The sequence below is a fragment of the Aquarana catesbeiana genome, linkage group LG09 (genome assembly GCF_042186555.1).
Source record: "Aquarana catesbeiana isolate 2022-GZ linkage group LG09, ASM4218655v1, whole genome shotgun sequence".
Classification (NCBI taxonomy): Eukaryota; Metazoa; Chordata; class Amphibia; order Anura; family Ranidae; genus Aquarana; species Aquarana catesbeiana.
In genome coordinates this window covers 47,992,668-48,000,212 of record NC_133332.1, presented here as the reverse complement: position 1 = coordinate 48,000,212, position 7,545 = coordinate 47,992,668, and the positions used below count along the sequence as shown (strand labels likewise).

The following is a 7,545-nucleotide window of genomic DNA, read 5'->3' as shown; positions in this document are numbered from 1 at the left end:
GGGCTGGAGGGGTTCACAGTGGGGAAGGAGAGGAAAGTACACCTGAATGGGTGGCCCCTATGCTGGTAGATAGTATGATGGTAGATGTAATAGTCTATAATTAAAGGATATATATATAAAAAAATAAGATATTTTATGCCTACAGCCCAAATAAGGATGTATTCACACCAATATCAATAGATTGTTGATGTATGTAAGATATGCTTACTGGTAGCTTGCTGTCGCAAGAGTGCAACATCCAATGGGACGAACACAGATAAAGGGGGGATCACCCCAGAAGAAACCGATCAATTTGTGAGCCTTAAAGTAAAAGCATAAATCTAAGATCAATCAAAGAATATTATATATAATAGGTGTAAATATATAATATATAGTGTATGATAACTAAAAGCAGAGGAAGAGCACCATGCTCATCCACCGATCAATAAGAATTTCATGAGGGACATGAACTTACCTAAATCGCCTTACCTAAGATCAAAAGATCCCCACTGAGTCTGTCACAGCCTAAACCGGTATATCAAAGTCTGACTTTATATACCCCCAATAAGGGGGAAGGAGTTAGGGAGGTAGGAGGGAGGATGAGATTGAGGGTGGGTAGATAGAACACCACGTCGCTGGACCAAAAAAGGGGGCGTGTTGCCCTCAGATATTACCCACATTCAGTAAGAAAGAGGGGGGCAAAATCGCCGCCAGAAAGCAAATGTCCGCTCACAACGGACCCGGTGTGAGACGCCAAAACCACGAGGTGGCAGATACACACCCAAAGGGACGTGGATATTGCCAGGTGGGCGGGGCAATGAGAGCCCGCATCATCCGCCCACCAGCGCACACAGAATGCCAGAGCTGCCCCATCTAGTGGGCACAGCGCAGAATACAAGAACAGCCAAAAATGTACAAGAAATTATGTAAAAGAGCAGACATGTCAGGATGGCATGTGGTGAAGATTACCATCGAGACATGTCTATATCCAAGAGAGATAGGATTGAACAGGGAGAATAAACTCCCTATGACAAACAGCCAATCAATCACAAGGAACCATCCAGGATTGACAGCAGGGAGATCAGGCATAACAGAAACATAAAAATACCAAAATTACAAATAAAACGTAGGAAAAGTAGATTAATACTATAATAAACCTGGAATAGTAATAGTTTCAAAAAGAAAGTAGTATATTGAGGGTAATCAGTCTGGTCTATTTGCTACTAAATAAACAAAAAATGAGAAAATATATGAAAAATAAATAGAAATAGAAATAATGATAAATTAAAAAAAAAAAAGAAAAGAAAAAAAAAATTGAACCGAATGATCTTCTGGTTCACAAGTCATTTTTGGGGGTTTCCCTTTGAAATAGTGTTTGAACGCTTGATCTACTAAGGTCTCGGGTATTGTTTGTCACTAAACATCTTCTTTAAAAGAGCACTTTGATCGATATAATCGCTGTCTCTTGTGCAATTCTGTCGCAGTCAACAGAAATGTCCTTTAGGGATGTTTTCAATCCATTTAGGATAATGACAGCTTTTATGGTGTAAAAAAGAATTACCAGCAGCTGGTTTGATATACTTTTTTGCAAAAATGGTAGTGGAATCCTCATCAGAGCATTATTGCTCTTTTGAAAATAATTTTTTCCTTTTCCTCTTAAGAATAATCCATTATCAGCAATACTGGGCTCTATAGATACCTATTATTATTATTATTATTATTATTATTATTATTATTACTTCTAATTACCATTCATTTTACCATGTTAAATTATGCCCATTATAAAAACCAGCCCATCAAGAAACGCCTTTTTTTAATTTATCATCATTTTAATTTATCATATTTCAGGCGTAGCATTGTTTGCTATGATCTGCACTTGTATGTGTGCCAGTTGTTTCTTGACTGCATCTCCGTATATACTAATTAGTGCGGCCCACATTCTCGAGTCACATTCCCTTCCCCTCCCTTGTTTACTCTCTTTATAATGGTTCCTCCAATGAAGTCCGTTTGAAAAAGCAGCGTGGCTTGCCGGAATATCGCAGCGCGCATGCTCACGAAACACGTCCATTAGGTGTGACGTCATCCTTTGCAGCCACGCCTGCCTTTGTGCCTCACGCCTCATTGTGAGTCCTTCCACAGCAGCCGGCTTTTCATCTACAGCAGTGAATATTCACACAGACAGCTTCCGTGCCTGGAAGACCGAGGGAGCAGAAAGCAGGAGCGTCACCAGGACTTACCCTTGTTGGGACCTACATGCCTGTATTTGCCACATAAATGTGAGTTGATAAACCGTATGTTTTATTAAGGTTTTAGAAAGGTCTACACTCAGAGGCGCCGCTCTCTTTGTTTCTCGCAGTGCTTTGGAACCCAGTTTCTGTTCCTATATGATGGCAGCCTTGAGTGCTCTGGACTTTTTATTTCCCATATATTTTATTAATTACTTATATGGACTAACATAGACTGTGTATTTCACAACAGACTTTTGTTGCTATTGGGAGATTTATGGTTCAAAGATATTGTGCCTTCACTTGTATTTTTTGTATGTACCAGAAGCCCTTGTGCTGCATACTTGGTCCCTATCTGCCATAACATCTGTATGTTCCCCTTTCTTCTCCAAACCCATACCCGTTTTTTTTCCATTCTTTAAGTATAGATCTATTATTTGTATATATATATATATATATATATATATATATATATATATATATATATATATATATATATATATATATATATATTAACCATTTCTGTATTATGGATCTTAGTCTCCCTAGTGGTTTTCCCGAGTGTGGCTCAGGGTTAAATTTCAGGACCATTAGCGGTAGCCCCGAGCCACACTCAGGATTACATCTCAGGATCCTGGTGTGGTATACTTACCTTGTCCCCAGGATCCTGCGATGTCCCCCCGCTGTGTCCGTGGACTCCGTCTCCCCCCTGAATCCTCTGTGTGCCAGGCTCCGTTCCCTGCCAGCGTTGCGCCGCACGGGGGCGGAGCCTGGCGGCAAATTCAAAAAAGTGAAAATTCATAACACTGTATGAAATTATTTCACATCCCTTTTGTCCCTAGTGCTTTGTCCAATGCCCTGCATGCAGTTTTATATTATGAATACTGTTCTTTCTGCCTGGACACTGGAGATTGTCCATAGCAACCAAAAAGTGTCCCTTTACATCAAAAGTAGTTTAAGACCAGCTAGAAAACAGCGATAGTAAATTAGAACACTTACAGAATTGAGCAATAGTGAATTGTGGGGAAATTTATTTTATCATTATTATATTATTATTTTTTATAATTATTTATATTTATTTATTATATTATAATTTATGATTTTGTGTTTCAAACTTCATCATACCCGGGATATCTGCTAGACTCTTGGTGGACAGATTTAAGTGTGTTATTGCAAAAAATTACAGGCCTACAATATAAAACGCCAAATTTCTATGCAAAACAATGGTACCGCTTTGAGACGCAAAAATCTGAAATAATCATACCACCTGGGAGGTTAATAGAAATGTATAATCATGCAGTCCTAGATAATTTTTACACAGTATTACCATCCTCTATTTTAAAACAAGATGTGATCTTAACGGGTAAAAAACACCACTTATTATGTGGTAAGTTTGAACAACTGGAAAGGATAATCCAGACCACTAACCAGCAGTGGTGGGATAAATTCTTTCTAGAAAAATATATTAATACAAAAATCTCACCTAGGGGTCTGAGAGTTATGAATTAATGTCCTTTCCTTGAAGCTGACAACAAAAAGGAATGGGCTGATATTGCTGAGTTTTGTACCTCCAAATGTATGACTATACTCATTTCCCATAGAATGTATAGGTTTGATAAAATAACACATCAAGTTCAACATATAGTACAAGATATTATCAGTCATGACACACCAATTCCATCTTCTTGGTTAGATGTACTAAAGAAAAATACTAAAATAGATGAAGATGACCTTATACACATGAAACTTGTCAAATTCAGATGTGATCTGGATGATTTCAATTATGACAGAGTTTTTTCTTGGAACAAGAAGAAGAATATTTATCATAACAATTTTTCTGTTCCACCGAGACCTGTGGACTCACAAAATTATCTTCCATCCCCTTTCTCGCAGTCCCAGATATCTCGCCAGCCGCCTGGTCTTTGTTCCCCACTTCCACTCCTGAGCGTACAACCATCTTGTCTAGCCACTTCTGACGAGCATCAGAGGTTGGAAAGACAACACTCTGGTCCTCATAGCAATAAGAACAAAAGTATAAATAAAGATAGGAATCACAAGAATAATACTAACTTGTCGAATGCTCTGAATCGTTTTTATAATAGACCACCTGCAACACATCATCCTGATAGTATTACTAGGTCTAGTCAGTCCCAGCCTAAGGCCCTCCCTCCTTCACAGCCTTCACTCTTCACTCTACCTGTTGAGGCCCATACATTACCTAGGAACTCGGGCACCTGTACCAATGTTCCCAGTACTAAAGACATTACAGAACCTTTGATTGTAGTTGCCAATATTGCTTCACCCACGCTTAATAATGACCAGTTACCATCTTCCGTCTCTACAGATTTGCCTTCCTCTCCTCCTTCAACTTCTTCTTTTTTAGTGCCCAGTCCTCCTCCAGCAGCCTCCAAAAAAAGAAAACTCACAGGAGAGGCTGCAGAGGAGGACGAGCCAAGAAACAACCCCAATGCCCTAAAAATCAGGAAACTGTAAAAATACAGTGGAACCTCGGATTGCGAGTAACGCGGTTAACGAGCGTTTCGCAATACGAGCACTGTATTTCTAAAAATCCTAACTCGGTTTGCGAGTGTTGTCTTGCAAAACGAGCAGGATTCAGGCCAAAGCGGTGTGCAGTACTGCTTTTGGCCTGAGGTGGGGGACACCGGAGCCGATCATCGCCATTCGGAAATGCACAGAAAAGGCCCGAGGACAGTTCGGCTGACCTCGGCAAACCTCGGAAAGGCTAGTCTTTCCGAGGTTTGCCGAGGTCAGCCGAAGTGTGCTCTGGTCTCTTCGGCCGTTTCCGAGGCTCTCCGGCGCCCCCCCTTCCCTGCCTCTGGCCACATGAGGTATTGCATCCCATTGAAGTAAATGCGGAACTAATTATTTTCGTTTCCATTGACTTGAATAGGAAAACTCGCTTTGATATGGGAGTACTTTGGATTACAAGCATACTCCTGGAACGGATTATGCTCATAATCCGAGGTTTCACTGTATTCAATTTATTTATTCTCTCCACTGCAGATACCTCACTCCTAAGTCGAGGACTCAATTTCGCCCCCTTGAATAAACCTAATCCATTTCTTCTCTTTAAAGACCTTAATAGGTACATATGCAACTTTACATTAAAAAGATATTACCATCTCAAAGAAAAAAAGAATGCGTTGCTCACTATTGTTCCCCCTCCAAAATCTCCATCTATTGTGATTAATGACCAGTTTGAGTTTGACACTAGTTAGATTGATGTCATAGACACATCATTCCTTGATGAGGACCCCATGAGCCTTCTTACACAATACTCTGCTACCTTACCTCCCATAGTTCACACATATTTTAGGCCTAAATCTATTTTCAATCCATCACATGCAAAGGGCCCCTGTTTAGAGAGCTTTTACAGAGTGGTATATGCAGACTTTCTAAAATTGTGTCAAATTTGGGTGAGGCGAAGAGATTACTATTTGACAGTATTGGTTGTCGGGGAATGTCTCTGAGACGTGCCGCATCCTAATAGCTAGACAGCGAAGGTAATTGACCCCTAACTGGACTTTTAAGGCACTGAAATTCAAAATATAAGTAGAAAAATATAAATGTTTTACTGGTAACATACATATGTCTAAGAATACAGGATAAAAATGGTGGAATGTTTAACAAACATGCATATGAATTGAAACAGTCACCACAGTGATTGATACTGTTGTCTTATGATTCACCCAACACATAGTAGGTGAGGTTGAAAAAAGACACAAGTCCATCAAGTCCAACCTATGTGTGTGATTATGTGTCAGTATTACATTACATATCCCTGTATGTTGCTTCAGAGTTTTCTCATCTCCTTCTTCGGGGGTACATAAGAGAATCAATCATGTGCCTCTAATGTATTAACAAACAGTTTAGATATACAGTGGGGATGCAAAGTATTCAGAGCCCCTTAAATTTTTCACTCTTTGTTATATTGCAGCCATTTGCTAAAATCATTTAAGTTCATTTTTTCCTCATTAATGTACACACAGCACCCCATATTGACAGAAAAACACAGAATTGTTGACATTTTTGCAGATTTATTAAAAAAGAAAAACTGAAATATCACATGGTCCTAAGTATTCAGACCCTTTGCTGTGACACTCATATATTTAACTCAGGTGCTGTTCATTTCTTCTGATCATCCTTGAGATGGTTCTACACCTTCATTTGAGTCCAGCTGTGTTTGATTATACTGATTGGACTGGATTAGGAAAGCCACACACCTGTCTATATAAGACCTTACAGCTCACAGTGCATGTCAGAGCAAATGAGAATCATGAGGTCAAAGGAACTGCCTGAAGAGCTCAGAGACAGAATTGTGGCAAGGGACAGATCTGGCCAAGGTTACAAAAAAATTTCTGCTGCACTAAGAGCACAGAGGCCTTCATAATCCTTAAATGGAAGACGTTTGGGACGACCAGAACCCTTCCTAGAGCTGGCCGTCCGGCCAAACTGAGCTATTGGGGGAGAAGAGCCTTGGTGAGAGAAGCAAAGAAGAACCCAAAGATCGCTGTGGCTGAGCTCCAGAGATGCAGTCGGGAGATGGGAGAAAGTTGTAGAAAGTCAACCATTACTGCAGCCCTCCACCAGTCGGGGCTTTATGGCAGAGTGGCCCGACGGAAGCCTCTCCTCAGTGCAAGACACATGAAAGCCTGCATGGAGTTTGCTAAAAAACACCTGAAGGACTCCAAGATGGTGAGAAATAAGATTCTCTGGTCTGATGAGACCAAGATAGAACTTTTTGACCTTAATTCTAAGCGGTATGTGTGGAGAAAACCAGGCACTGCTCATCACCTGTCCAATACAGTCCCAACAGTGAAGCATGGTGGTGGCAGCATCATGCTTTGGGGGTGTTTTTCAGCTGCAGGGACAGGACAACTGGTTGCAATCGAGGGAAAGATGAATGCGGCCAAGTACAGGGATATCCTGGACGAAAACCTTCTCCAGAGTGCTCAGGACTTCAGACTGGGCCGAAGGTTTACCTTCCAACAAGACAATGACCCTAAGCACACAGATAAAATAACGAAGGAGTGGCTTCACAACAACTCCGTGACTGTTCTTGAATGGCCCAGCCAGAGCCCTGACTTAAACCCAATTGAGCATCTCTGGTGAGACCTAAAAATGGCTGTCCACCAACGTTTACCATCCAACCTGACAGAACTGGAGAGGATCTGCAAGGAGGAATGGCAGAGGATCCCCAAATCCAGGTGTGAAAAACTTGTTGCATCTTTCCCAAAAAGTCTCATGGCTGTATTAGATCAAAAGGGTGCTTCTACTAAATACTGAGCAAAGGGTCTGAATACTTAGGACCAAGTGATAT

The 7,545-nt window shown here is 40.7% G+C and overlaps 1 protein-coding gene across 2 annotated transcripts in view; it reads left to right on the top strand.

Annotated features, from left to right (window-relative positions):
* Positions 1-2,119: 2,119 nt before the first annotated feature.
* LOC141107594 (N-acetyllactosaminide alpha-1,3-galactosyltransferase-like) overlaps positions 2,120-7,545 on the top strand; it is a 153,762-nt gene continuing 148,336 nt past the window's right edge. For both annotated transcript variants that reach the window (XM_073598444.1, XM_073598443.1), the window contains exon 1: positions 2,120-2,255. The gene's annotated coding sequence lies outside the window, so the exon portion shown is untranslated. The remainder of the gene's footprint in view (positions 2,256-7,545) is intronic.